Source organism: Heterodontus francisci, chromosome 27, assembly GCF_036365525.1.
Source record: "Heterodontus francisci isolate sHetFra1 chromosome 27, sHetFra1.hap1, whole genome shotgun sequence".
NCBI lineage: Eukaryota > Metazoa > Chordata > Chondrichthyes > Heterodontiformes > Heterodontidae > Heterodontus > Heterodontus francisci.
Genome location: NC_090397.1, coordinates 45,604,705 through 45,619,666, shown reverse-complemented (window position 1 = coordinate 45,619,666; position 14,962 = coordinate 45,604,705). Strand labels below are relative to the sequence as shown.

The 14,962-nt window shown below is 40.7% G+C and overlaps 1 protein-coding gene across 1 annotated transcript in view; it reads left to right on the top strand.

The window, feature by feature from the left end:
* Positions 1-14,962, top strand: part of slc26a5 (solute carrier family 26 member 5) — an 83,918-nt gene that overhangs the window by 703 nt on the left and 68,253 nt on the right. The gene's annotated exons all lie outside the window — the stretch shown is intronic.

The window sequence follows — 14,962 nt, the reverse complement described above, 5'->3', positions numbered from 1 at the left end:
GTTGGGGAGCAAAATCCTTACTGAAGCTGAAATAAAGTACTGATTACTACTACTGGAAGATCACAATTAATGACTTTAATGGCAACAGCAAGCAATCTATTGTAATTACAGATTGGGAATGGAGTTGGAAAGGACACTTAGTTTTTTTTTAGATCTTGGAAGTGTTTTGCTAAAGTACTCTTGACAACTTGCAACTTGGCTGCCTATCTGTACTTGGACAACTGAAAGTTTTTAATTACAATGTGGAATATTTTAACTGACTTTTGTTATGTGTATCAAAAGCAAGGGAAACTGTATTGAAAGATGTGAAAATGTCTACTTTCCAAACACATTGCAACATAATGCTGAACATTGGAAGGCAATCATGTGACTCGAGAAAATGGCCATTACAAGCATGTGCTGTGAGCTGCCTAGAAGAGATGCGATGTAGCCTAAAGCATGAAGTAATATAAGGGCATGGAATGCAATATTTGGTCCATTGTAGTGCATAGTAAACTGTGGTGATGTGTAACTGTACAGTTAAAGCAAAATATTGCAGATGCTGGAAATTTGAAACATAAACAGAAAATGCTGGGAATAGTCAGCAAATCTATAGTAAGAGAAATGGGTAATATTTCAGCTCGATGACCTATTTCCAGTATATAATTGCTTTGGTGTTTGCTTAATCATATTCAGTTACAAATTGCAAGAATAAATGAGAACAAATACTTTTGCTGTGTGCTTTATCATTCTTACAAGGATGACTTTTTCATGCTTTTTTAAAAAAAGTACGTTATTCAACGATCAGACAAGGAGCTATAAATTGGTAGCCCTAACTGGAAAGGAAGTTGCTTTTACAAAACAGCCTATAAGAAAACATCCAGCTTACCTTGAAACACCATAAATATAAATAAAGCAACCTTTAAGTAGGTAACAAGGAAGGGAGACAAATCTTTTCAAATGGCTGGGTGAAACTAAATCTCACGGAAAGTGAAGAGTAGATAATGCCTATCTGGATGAGAAGATTATCAGTGCATGGGACATAAGAAATGTGTGAAACTAACTGAAATCAATGAATGAGTGACTTTGGACTGAAGTGGAAGTAGTAACCTGCCTGATGCCACTAGCTACTGGATCACCCAAAGGGAATTTACATTCTGATCCAGGGAACAAAAAGCTGAATTTTGCAAATTCTGGAAATTTGAAATAAAAACTGAAAATGCTGGAAACATATCACAGGTCAGACAGCATCTGTGGGGAGAGGAAGATAAAAGTCCATAACTTGTAATAAAAACCATTTTAGATGTAATACAGGGAGTTTCTCACTGGCAGAACGGTTACCGACTAGGAGATATTATCTGGATCAAAATAGGTAACTGCTGAGTAAGTATTATGATATTTATGCTAGTCAAATAAATGAACTTTGGTTAATGTTTTTTGAGATTAAATGAATGTGTTTTTGAGATGTGAATTGTTTCTGAAATAGAATCCCAGCTAAGAGCTGACTCTCAGGATCTGATGTAAATGTAATCATTTTGTACCTTTGGTGTATTGGTGTTTATGTACCGCTGACCTAGATTCCCTCTACAGTGACCATAATTCCATAAGTTTTAAGGTACTTGTGGATAAGGATAAGAGTAGTCCTCGGGTGAAGGTGCTAAATTGGGGGAAGGCTAATTATGACAATATTAGGCAGGAAGTGAAGAATTTAGATTGGGGCCGGCTGTTTGAGGGTAAATCAACATCTGACATGTGGGAGTCTTTCAAAAGTCAGCTGATTAGAATCCAGGACCAGCATGTTTTGTGAGGAAGAAAGGCAAGTTTCGGGAAGCTTGGATAACACTGGATATTGCGAGCCTAGTCAAAAAGAAAAAGGAAGCATTTGTAAGGGCTGGAAGGCTGGGAACAGATGAAGCACTTGAGGAATATAAAGACAGTAGGAAGGAACTTAAGCAAGGATTTAGGAGGGCTAAAAGGGGTCATGAAAAGTCATTGGCAAATAGGATTAAGGAAAATCCCAAGGCTTTTTATACATAGATAAAGAGCAAGGGGGTAACTAGGGAAAGGGTTGGCCCACAAGGACAGAGATGGGAATCTATGCGTGGAGCCAGAGGAAATGGGCGAGGTGCTAAATGAGTACTTTGCATCAGTATTCACCAAGGAGAAGGACTTGGTGGATGATGAGCCTAGGGAAGGGAGTGCAGATAGTCTCAGTCATCTCATTATCAAAAAGGAGGAGGTGTTGGGTGTCTTGCAAAGCATTAAGGTAGATAAGTCCCCAGGGCCTGATGGGATCTACCCTAGAATACTGAGGGAGGCAAGGGAAGAAATTGCTGGGGCCTTGACAGAAATCTTTGCATCCTCATTGGCTACAGGTGAGGTCCCAGAGGATTGGAGAATAGCCAATGTTGTTCCTTTGTTTAAGAAGGGTAGCAAGGATAATCCAGGTAATTATAGGCCGGTGAGCCTTACTTCAGTGGTAGGGAAACTATTAGAGAGGATTCTTCGGGACAGGATTTACTCCCATTTGGAAACAAACGAACTTAGTAGCGAGAGACAGCATGGTTTTGTGAAGGGGAGGTCGTGTCTTACTAATTTGATTGAGTTTTTTGAGGAAGTGACGAAGATGATTGATGAGGGAAGGGCGGTGGATGTTGTCTATATGGACTTTGGTAAAGCCTTTGACAAGGTCCCGCATGGCAGACTGGTGCAAAAGGTGAAGTCACACAGGATCAGAGGTAAGCTGGCAAGATGGATACAGAGCTGACTCGGTCACAGAAGACAGAGGGTAACAGTGGATGGGTGTTTTAATGAATGGAGGGATGTGACTAGTGGTGTTCCGCAGGGATCAGTGCTGGGACCTTTGCTGTTTGTAGCATATATAAATGATTTGGAGGAAAATGTAGCTGGTCTGATTAGTAAGTTTGCGGATGACACAAAGGTTGGTGGAGTTGCGGATGATGATGAAGATTGTCAGAGGATACAGCAGGATATAGATCGGTTGGAGACTTGGGCGGAGAAATGGCAGATGGAGTTTAATCCGGACAAATGTGAGGTAATGCATTTTGGAAGGTCTAATGCAGGTGGGAAGTATACAGTAAATGGCAGAACCCTTAGGAGTATTGACAGGCAGAGAGATCTGGGCGTACAGGTCCACAGGTCACTGAAAGTGGCAACGCAGGTGGATAAGGTAGTCAAGAAGGCATTTGGCATGCTTGCCTTCATCGGTCGGGGCATAGAGTATAGAAATTGGCAAGTCATGTTGCAGCTGTACAGAACCTTAGTTAGGCCACATTTAGAATATTGCGTGCAATTCTGGTTGCCACACTACCAGAAGGATGTGGAGGCTTTGGAGAGGGTACAGAGGAGGTTTACCAGAATGTTGCCAGGTTTGGAGGGCATTAGCTTTGAGGAGAGGTTGGAAAAACTCGTATTGTTTTCACTGGAACGACGGAGGTGGAGGGGCGACATGATAGAGGTTTACAAAGTTATGAGCGGCATGGACAGAGTGGATAGTCAGAAGCTTTTTCCCCGGGTGGAAGAGTCAGTTACTAGGGGACATAGGTTTAAGGTGCGAGGGGCAAAGTTTAGAGGGGATGTGCGGGGCAAGTTTTTTTTACACAGAGGGTGGTGAGTGCCTGGAACTTGCTGCCAGGGGAAGTGGTGGAAGCAGATACGATAGCGACGTTTAAGAGACATCTTGACAAATATATGAATAGGAAGGGAATAGAGGGATATGGACCCCGGAAGTGCAGAAGGTGTTAGGTTCGGCAGGCATCAAGATCGGCGCAGGCTTGGAGGGCCGAATGGCCTGTTCCTGTGCTGTACTGTTCTTTGTACATCAAGAGACATTTAAGCTGTTACTAATTCTATCTCTTCACAGGTCTGATTTGGATTTTTATTCTGATTAGGTTTACCAGTGATGCATGCTTTCTGTGCTTCCAGTAAGAAAAATCGATTTCTAGTTAGGACTGTCAATTTATGGATACTTGACTGATGGTTCAAAGGTATTGTTCGTATGTCTCACTGTTACAAATAAAGCACACAGCACGTGTTTGCTGTCCCTCAATTTTATTCTTGTATTTGCATTTGTTCCAATTGCTGTTTGCTGGCTTCTTTATTATCTGCTGGAAAAAGCCTTGCTATAATGTTAGTCTTTATTAGTTTTTCATTTATGATGACTTTGTACTTCAGTGTCGCAACAGAATGGTTAAAAAGCAAATTTGTCAATGGATTCACAAGGGAGCAGTTCAGTCTGTATTCGACGATATGGCCCAAACCATTTGGCAGAACAACTGCCAGCCATCGGTTCTATATCTAACATTATAAGTTTTGCATTTAAGATGCAATTAAGATTCCTGTATTGTACGTTCCTTCTTCTTTCGCATCTTGTTTGGCTTGATGTGGACAGTAAACATATTAAAACCCCTCATAATTTTGAAGACCTATGTCAAATCTCCTTTTAACCTAGTTTGTTTTAGTGAAAAGAACCCCTCTCTCCTTCAGTCTCTTACTAAATCCTCTCATCCTTAGTATCATAGGAAATCTCTTCCTCATCCTTCCTAAAGTGCAACATCTAAAACTGGGCACAGTATTCTAATTGGCCTGACTAATTGTTGCATACGTTTAGCATTACGTCTTTGCTTTTGTATTCTCTCTTTCCATTTATAAAATATAGGATCCAATATGCTTTTTTTTTTTAAAACAGACTTATAAACTTGTCTTTTGTATCTGAATCCCTCAGTCTCTGTGCATCTTTACTCCTTTCAAAATCTCCCAATATGCATTGCTTCTCATTTTTCTACATGAAACTTAATTTGGCATCCATCTGCCAATCTAAAAACTTGTCTGTGCCCTACAATTGTTGCTTGCAGTCCTCTTTGCAATTAATCACACTTCCTATTTTTGTTAAATGCATATTTTGACCATGCGTTCTATACCAAGTTTTCAGATTATTTCTTCGACATAGTCAAGAGTTCTAAAGCGTGTGCAGGGACAGAGGGAACTGGGAGTTCATTGGATAGATCTTTGAAAGCAGCAGGATGTATTGAGAGAGTAATTAGCAAAGCATATGGCATCTCTGGTTTCATAAATAGAAGCACTAAGTTCAACAGCAGGGAAGTTGTACTGAACCTTTATAAAGCACTGGTTAGGCCAGTACTAGAGCATTGTGCCAGACTGGTGGTCACACTTTAGGAAGGATGTGAGGGTCCTAGAGAAGGTGGAGAGGAGATTTACCAGGGATGAGGGATCTTAGCTGCAAGATTAGGTTGGAGAAGCTGGGGTTGTTCTCGGAGCAAAGGCGATCGAGGGGAGATTTAATAGAGGTGACAGATAAGGTAGATGAAAAGCTGTTCCCTTTCGCTGATGGTGCAAGGTCTAGGGGGCACAGATCTAAGGTTTTAGACGAGATTCAGGGGAGATGTGAGGATGAACTTTTTAACGCAGTGAGTGGTAATGGCTTGGAACTCGATGCCTACGAGGGTGGTGGAAGCGGAGACGAGCAAAAGAAAATTGGTTGGCACTTGAAAATAAACTTGCAGGGTTACAGGAATGGAGTGGGGTATGGTGATACCACCAAGATGGGAGGAGTGCACTGTGTTTCTCTAGCTCCACTAAGACACGACCTCCCCTTCACAAAACCATGCTGTCTCTCGCTAATAAGTTTGTTTGTTTCCAAATGGGAATAAATCCTGTCCCGAAGAATCCTCTAATAATTTCCCTACCACTGACGTAAGACTCACCGGCCTATAATTTCCTGGATTATCCTACCACCCTTCTTAAACAAAGGAACAACATTGGCTATTCTCCAGTCCTCTGGGACCTCACCTGTAGCCAATGAGGATGCAAAGATTTCTGTCAAGGCCCCAGCAATTTCTTCCCTTGCCTGCCTCAGTATTCTAGGGTAGATCCCATCAGGCCCTGGGGACTTATCTACCTTAATGCTTTGCAAGACACCCAACACCACCTCCTTTTTGATAACGAGATGACTGAGACTATCTGCACTCCCTTCGCTAGGCTCATCTTCCACCTCGTCCTTCTCCTTGGTGAATACTGATGCAAAGTACTCATTTAGCACCTCACCCATTTCCTCTGGCTCCACACATAGATTCCCATCTCTGTCCTTGAGTGGGCCAACCCTTTCCCTGGTTACCCTCTTGCTCTTTATATATGTGTAAAAGGCCTTGGGATTTTCCTTAATCCTGTTTGCCAATGACTTTTCATGACCCCTTTCAGCCCTCCTAACTCCTTGCTTAAGTTCCTTCCTACTGTCTTTATATTCCTCAAGTGCTTCATCTGTTCCTAGCCTTCCAGCCCTTACAAATGCTTCCTTTTTCTTTTTGACTAGGCTCACAATATCCCGTGTTATCCAAGCTTCCCGAAACTTGCCAAACTTGTCTTTCTTCCTCACAGGAACATGCTGGTCCTGGATTCTAATCAGCTGACGTTTGAAAGACTCCCACATGTCAGATGTCGATTTACCCTCAAACAGCCGCCCCCAATCTAAATTTTTCAGTTCTTGCCTAATATTGTTATAATTAGCCTTCCCCCAATTTAGCACCTCCATACCCCTCTGGGGTCGAGAATTCCAAAGATTCACGGCTGACTGAGTGTAGTAATTTTTCTTCCTCTCAGTCCTGAATGATCGACCCCTTATCCTGAGACTGTGTCCCCGCATTCTAGAATCCCCGACCAGCGGAAACAATTTCTCAGATTCTACCATATCAAGCCCTTTCCATTGTTTACTTAGCTGAAGACATGTGATATCCAGTAAATGTTTTTAAACAGCCCTTCCAGTGACCTTTTATAAAACAAAGCCCAACATCAGTTCTGATGAAGGGTCACTGACCTGAAACGTTAACTCTGCTTCTCTCTCCACAGATGCTGCCAGACTTGCTGAGTATTTCCAGTATTTCTTGTTTTTATCCCAGCATCTATGGGATCACTTCAGTCCTCCAATGAATCCATCTCCACAATTCTAAAACACAAGTCCTCACAAATATTAAAAAATTAGAAGCGCTTGCATAACAATGGGACTGACTGGATTGCTGTTCAGAGAGCCACCATGGACTCGATGGGTGAACTGAGCCTCCTTCTGTCCTGTAATGATTCTGACTACCCCTGAGGGGACTTCATTGTTTAACATCCCTACAATCTGAAAAGCATCAATTAACTGATACTCTGTCTTCGGTCCTTTAACCAACTACCTATCCATGATTCCATACTCCTTTTACCACTATACTTAATTTTCTTTAATTTCAGCACATCTCCTATGTGGCATCTTATTAAATACCTCTCTTTTCCCACCCTTATAATCTATTTTTGCAATGGATTAGCATGAGTAACTCTGTGGAAAGTGTACACTTCCCTAATCTGTGTAGTACTTCGAGGAAAATGCATAATAGTATCTTGAGGATGAGTGGTGGTTAGTGGGTATGTAGTGATTGTGGGAGGTTGGCACTCCTCAGTTGTGGGGATGATGGGGTGTATCTGTGTGTCTGTGTCATGTTCCTGCTTCTGATTGCTGCTGCCATTCAGCCCCTCAAGCCTTGGTTTTGTAACCTTTAATTGCCACACCGCATAAAAATTATATGTGTTGATTCTGAAATTATTCACTTTTAGTTGATGAGGAAAATCTCTGGCATTAATAAAACTTGAAAGATGTGACAGCAGTAGTTTTTTGATCTGTTAAATATGTACTTTAAGTCTAAATAGGTCTGAGGGGTAAAAGAACAAGAATTACACAAGATATTTCTAAAAGGAAAAGTTAGGAACTCGCAACTTAGCTGTGGTAGTTTTGCAATTTGACAAGTGTTAGAGAAAACGCAGTAGGAAGTTTCGGGTGTCAACTGGATTCATTGGCATATGATACTTACAATGCATTGTCAAAGGATTGGTATACCTTGGGAATATGAAAACAAGACAACCCTGTGTTTCAGTGTATCATCATAATATGTTGCTCCCAGCAGATGGTCTGCATTTTAAGCTTGCTTCCCAGTCAGCATTAAAACTATGTTTAAGATTGTACTAGATCAGCTAGTTTGAAACTAGCTATTTCTAGATATTAAAGATATCAAGGGATATAGGGATAGTGCAGGAAAATGGTGTTGAGGTAGAAGATCAGCCATGATCTAGTTGAATGGTGGAGCAGGCTCGAGGGCTGAATGGCCTACTCCTGCCCCCCATTTCCTATGTAAAATGCATGTGTGTGGACGTTGGATGGGGTTGAGGGACTGTGTGCCATTCCCTGCTTGTTTAATACTCTTTCAGTATTCAATGGATAGACTACTATTTCACTCAGAAGTGATTAAAACAAAGGTTGGTTCTTGCAGGAGTCACTGTTTAGGTGAGAAAGAAATTGAATGATTTACTATTTACACACAAGTTGCAGAGAATCCTGGAACAGGTTAATATGTAAATTTTTTAATTTATATAATTTGTTTAAAAAGGTATGTCAAAGGTCATAGCTACATAGTTTTCACAACAGTAATATGGTTCCTGGCTATTGTGGATAATTCCCTTTAAATCCAGGAAGTCCATCTAGAAGAGCCCTTTCTGTATCAATAGTTTTAAAATGAATGAAGTCAGCTAAGGTAATGTAAAGAAACTATCTAAGTTGGTAAATCTGCCAAATGTGCTGTGCAGTGATGTACCAATCAGTTATGGTATTTCAAGTTGAATACAGTCAACGCCTCTGTCCAGGTGATCTACCTGATTGCTGTATGGTATGTTGTGAAATGTCTGATGCTTTATATCAATGATAGCATTTAGTTAGAATCTGGCGTCTATATTTTCAAGCCAGAAAAACTGGAGACAACTGTACAAGAAGAAAGGTGCCACTTGTAGAAAATACTTTTTGCTGGGTAAGACTAAGTAGAGAAAAAGGTTTTCATTCTCTTTATCTGATTTCATACCCATTTTTACTGTTTTATGTTTTCAAAAGTCCAAGTGTTTTAATTAACACAAATTCCAGAATCTATAAAATAGTGCAAAGAAAAAATCCTCCTGCTTTCCAACTCTATTGGAAGCAGGAACCTAAGACAGTATCTTGATTTTAAAAACACCAGAATTTGCTTGTGCTCTTAAAAAGAAACATTGTGCAGCTTTATTAAACAGCTTTTGGCTGGGGAACAGAAAAAAAAAGTGAATCCAGTAGGTTAATTAAATTGGTAATAGCTTGAAGATGTGTAATTGCTACTGCCTTGAATAATGATTAGGCAAATTGACAAGACTGGTGCATTGTTTTTTGTTGACCTTTACACTGGTCTTGAAACGAAGAGTGAATAATCTGCAGAATAAGGGAAATTAAGCCTAACTGGTGAGTCTTTCCAGCTTTAACATGTTAATTCTCTGTCTGGTGGTGTGGTGGTGGTGGTGGGTTATGCAGGAGTCAGATTGTTTTTCGGGAACTTTTAGTGCTGATTATGAAGAAGAAAAAATGCATCCAATAATTTACATAATTCAAGTGCCCTTGTTGGGATGCTCTATATTACAGAATTACATTGCCTAAATGTATGTGTCGCACAAGTCTCTGATTTTCAGGTCTCTTTATATTATCCATAATTACACACCAAACTGCAGGGCTATCTTAACTGGTCACTGATGGGACTCAGGGTTCCTTTGGCAAAAAGGTACATTTTTATTTCTTGTCAATTTTGCATTCCTCTGTCTGGATGAGTGCCTATTCCTATTCAACTTGTCATACAGTTTATCAAAAAAAAGTAAATGTACTGGCTTGTTTTATGGATCAAGACATTGAGTTTAAATCCACCTCACATTGAAGTGGTGTGTTTCCTTGGTATCATGGGCCCTACTTTGAAAGTCTAGAGTCATCAAGCTTCTGTATTGGTTCACTTGCTAAAATTACTTTTGTTGCGACATACTTTATTCTTCAATGATTGCATTGGTTTCCTTATGAGTAGCTGACAATATATTTGCAAGGGTCCTCCCACAGAAAGGTTTGAAAACTATTCAGCATAAATCCACATCACAAAATTGTGAACCAGTTTTTGTTTTTCTCTTTCACTGTGTGTGTCTTTTTTTTCTTCTGTCTTTGTTTCTCTCTTTAAAAGTTGAAATATGTTCTGTTCCCCAGATGTAACAATACAAACCACCTTCTTCTTCTTTGGCCTCCTTGTCTCGGGAGACAATGGGTAAGCGCCTGGAGGTGGTCAGTGGTTTGTGGAGCAGCGCCTGGAGTGGCTATAAAGGCCAATACTAGAGTGACAGACTCTTCCACAGGTGCTGCAGATAAAATTAGTTGTCAGGGCTGTTTCGCAGTTGGCTCTCCCCTTGCGCTTCTGTCTTTTTTCCTGCCAACTACAAACTTTAGTTAACACAAATAGCAGAAACAAAATCTGCAGAGCAATTCCTACTTATTTTTAATCAGTTTGGTATTGAAAAGCGTAACTGGTCAGTTAACATGTGCATCTACAAGTGTTTAATGAAGAGGTTAGTATTCCACAGATAAACGTGTGTAAAGTAGAGCATTTTTAGCATCTCCTGTGTTGATGGTTTAGAGGAGACATTTGAAGAAAGGGAAGGAGGTGATGGGGCAGAAGTGCTAGGGATGAGAGTTCCATAGGGCAAGGACATTGTGCCTGAAGTGGAAGGAGCAGAGAACAAGGACAAGTTAATGGGAGGAGCAAAGGATTTATGGGGTTACATGTTGGGACTTGGGTTGCAATGGTTTGAATAAACTTCTAGCATAGTTTCTTTCCCTTTCTTTATCTGATCTGATGTAGTATTTTCTTTTGCCCCACCCCAACTTTATCTTCACTGTATCTGCAATGTGTCACTTTGTAAAGATTAATTTATTGTGCCTTAAATGAATTTTTAAAAAAAATTGCTCTCAGGATGTGAGCAAGGCCAGCATTTATTGCCATCCCTAATTGCCCTTGAAACAGAGTGGCTTACTAGGCCATTTCAGAGGGCAGTTATGAGTCAACTACGTTGTTGAGTCTGGAGTCATACTTAGGCCAGACCGGGTATGGACAGCAGATTTCCTCCTCTGAAGGATATTAGTGAACCAGATGGGTTTTTAACAACAATCTGGTGGTTTGAAGTTCATTGTTAATGAGACTAGCATTTCATTCCAGATTTATTAATTTATTGAATTTAAATTCGTCTTGCTACCAAGGTGGGATTTGAACTCATGTCTCCAGAGCATTAGTTCAGGCCTCTGGACTAGTAATCCAGTAGCATTACCACTATGCTGCTGTCCCCTAAAATTAAAATTTTTGCTGGCCATTGTAAAATCCAAATGCATATTATGAGCTACTTTGAAATCTTTTTCCATTGTTGAGTTTTCTTCCAATTATCCTTTTTTTAAAACAAAATCTTGGATAATAAGTACTGTCTGGTAGCACTAAACCTTGGAGATTAAAGTCTTAGATATGATTCTTAAATTAGCTGATCTGAGCTTGGATAGTAGTAGGGAAGCCACAATCTTATCCCTGGATCTCTTAGGGCTAGGAAGAAAAAGATAATTAGTTCTGCTCCAAATCACTTTTGCTAGAGTGTGATGATAAGAGTGTGATCTACTCATGGACAATATTCTACTAATCACCTTGCTTAGGAATGCAAATAAACATGGCCATTTGTTAGGTACCAGAAGATGGCATTGCCTGTAGAACTGTACTTAAAGTGCCAGGGAAAATTACCAGTACCAGTTAAAAGCAAATGTGTACCATGAACATTATCCTAAATGTGATTGTAACACAAATGTTTGAACATTTCAGACTTTACACAATGTACATATTTTATAGGTAGTATTTTCTCCTTTCTGTATGCTGAAAACATTTTATGCCATATTGGCTAAAGTACTTGTGTGGTGACTTTCGTCTATTAAATGAAAGATGCATGCAGCTCAGATCTAAGTTAGTGGGATGTAAAGCATTAGCCATTCCATCTGACTGATCTATGAGTGATTCTATGTAGCCCTGAACTTTGCAAGGTTCTTAATATTTCAGTGTCTGAGTTCAATTCAAAACAGGACAGGAACTAATTGGAGAAGTGCTTTTGCATTTTTGCTAAAGTTATTTTCACAGTATTCTGCTTAACTACTAATGGGGAAAAATGTTTAGTCCAATTTCGCTTAAGTTCATGCTAGTGGGATTTGATATTAACAGTTGTTTGTTAAACAGTAGCTGGATAATAACCAGTGCACTTGGCAATGAATCAATGATTGAGAATTCAGCTGGTCAGATGGATCAGGTTGCTAGCTGCCTATGCTGGATCATAATCAAATTTGCTTTCAGTCCTCTTCCAGGATTTCTCAACCTTTTTGCTTCTGATGCCCCCCCCCCCCCCCCTCCCTTGTTATAAAAATTCTACAGACCCCCAGTAACGCAACATTAATTTTTTTCTGTATAATTACACAATTAAACATTTAGTTTTGATTAATGCAAAACTTGTTGCTGGTGCTGAGCAACAATTCTGTCAAGCTGTGGAGGTATTATCAACAAGCACATGTGCATGTTCATCTGACAGTGCTGAAAATCCAGCTTTGCGTAAGTAGGTTGTACTAAATAGGACCAACCCTTTTCAGTGCTACAGAAGGAGCAGTGCTATATTCATCAGACCCTTTGTGTCTGGGGCCCTTGCTGTTTCCAATAGAATAGTACAGCACAGAAGGAGGCCATTCAGCCATGTGCCAGCTCTTTTGAAGAGCAATCCAGCTGGTCCCACTTCTCCACTCTCTTCTCACATCCATGCAATTTATTCTTTCAAATATTTATCCAATTCTATTTTGAAATCTGTTTCCACAACCCCATCAGGCATTATGAAGCTACCTGTCACCTATCACCAGTTGGAACGCCATAAGCTGCAGATCCCCATACCTATGCTTACAGCGTAACTATTCAAATAGCCTTACAGCTCCATGGTACCACCAGGACGACCTGTTGTCTCTGACTGGGTACCTGAGTGGTTCAGCTACCGGCTCTGGGTTTGTTGCTTTGCGATTTTGGTGTTCAGCGATCTGACCTCTAGCAAAGCTTCTATCTGCGCACGTGTCGATAATTCAAATGGAAAGTTCGGGCCATGCCATCCAGATGCATGGGGTGGGGTGGTGGGGATGCATTGGGAGACAATGGTAATAAATCAAACATCTCTCTGCCATAAAATTAGCATTTTATTATTGGATATAAATGGAGAAAATTTATCACAATATTGTCAGCAGTTTAATTTTAATGTTGAACTTTGTAAGTAACTTGGCACATGAGGTGAGAGGTCAGGTGGGTCACATGACTGGTATGAAGGTAACTTTGATGGCTGCTGATCAGTCATTAAAAGTTGAGCTGATCCAGGGGCCTAGATTGATAGTGATGGGGGAAGCCACGGTGCGGTGGCAATCCCCCGAAACCTTCCCGTGGACCCAGTTTGAGAACCTCTGCTCTATTCCACCAGTGAGAAGTTTCTTATGTAAGGCTTTTGTGATTGCTGTCAGTAAAAAGCTTTGTGTTTATAAGGTGCAGTAAGCACACATTGTTTCCTTTGGTCGATTCTGGCAGATAATATCACTATTACTTAGTGGCTTGTGTTTCAAGCTGTCGTACTTGAGACAAATATTTGCATTTATATAGTGCAAAGGCAAACTGTGAATGATGCAAATTAGAATAGGAACAGAAAATGCTAAAGATACTCAGCAAGTGAGACAGTCTCTGTGGAGAGAGAAACATTAACATTTCAGGTCAGTGTCCGTTTGTAAGAACTAGAAATGTTTACAGGTGTTAGTTTTAAGCAAGTTCACACGCTGGGAAAGCAGTGGCTTGGGTTGAGAGAGCAGAGAAAGAACAAACAAATGAAAGGTCTGTGATAGGGTCGTTGGCAGGGGTGATTAACAGAACAATGGTGCAAATGTGTTCTGGACTCAACAATGTAGAGGATGCTGCATCATGAACAATGAATACAGTATATTAAATTGAAAGCACAAGTAAATCGCTGTATCACCTGGAAGGAGTATGGGCCTTGAAAGGGAGGAGGTTAAAGGGTAGGTTTTGCGTCTCTTTTGGGAAGGGTTTTGGATAGGTGGAAGAGTGGACCAGGTGTCACTGAGGGAACAGTCGCTTCGGAAAGCTGGGAGAGGAGGGGCAGATGTGTTTGGTGGCATTGCGCTGGAGGTAACAGAACTGGCAGAGGATGATCTGCTGAAGGTGGAAATTGAGGACAGGGCAAATCCTATTGTCCTGGGAGGGAGGGGAAGGAGTGAGGACACAAGTGTGGGAAATGGAACAGAGAAGATCAGCATCCTGTCAGCTGTGGGGGTGGGAATCCTTGGTTGAGGACAAAGGAAGACATATTTGAAGCACTAGTGTGCAAGCTGACATTGGGAACATATGAAACTGAGAGAATGTAATCGTCTCCTTGTGGGACATGGAAGTGTAATCAAAGTAGCTGTGGGAATTAATGGACTTACAGTAGAAATTAGTTGACAGCCTATCTCCAGAAATGGAGATAGAGAATTTGAGGGAGGGAAGAGTTGGAGATGGATAGAAACATAGAAAATAAGAGCAGGAGTAGGCCATTCAGCCCTTTGAGCCTGCTCCGCCATTCATTATGATCATGGCTGATCATCCAACTCAGTAACCTGTTCCCGCTTTCGCCCCATATCCTTTGATCCCTTTCGCCCCAAGAGATATATCTAACTCCTTCTTGAAAACATACAATGTTTTGCTCTCAACTGCTTTCTGTGGTAGTGAATTCCACAGGCTCACCACACTCTGGGTGAAGAAATTTCTCCTCATCTCAGTCCTGAAAGGTTTACCCCGTATCCTTAGACTATGTGAAGGTGATAGAGAGGTGGAAGTTTGAAGCAAAGTTGATGAAATTTTCTAGTTTGAGGCTGGCGAATAAAATGGTACCGATCTAGTCATCAGTGTACTGGGGAAAAAAAAGATGAGGGGACCTGAGTAGGACAGGAACAAAGAATGTTCCGCGTATCCCATAAAAAGACAGGATCTATATAAAAAGCTATCACTGC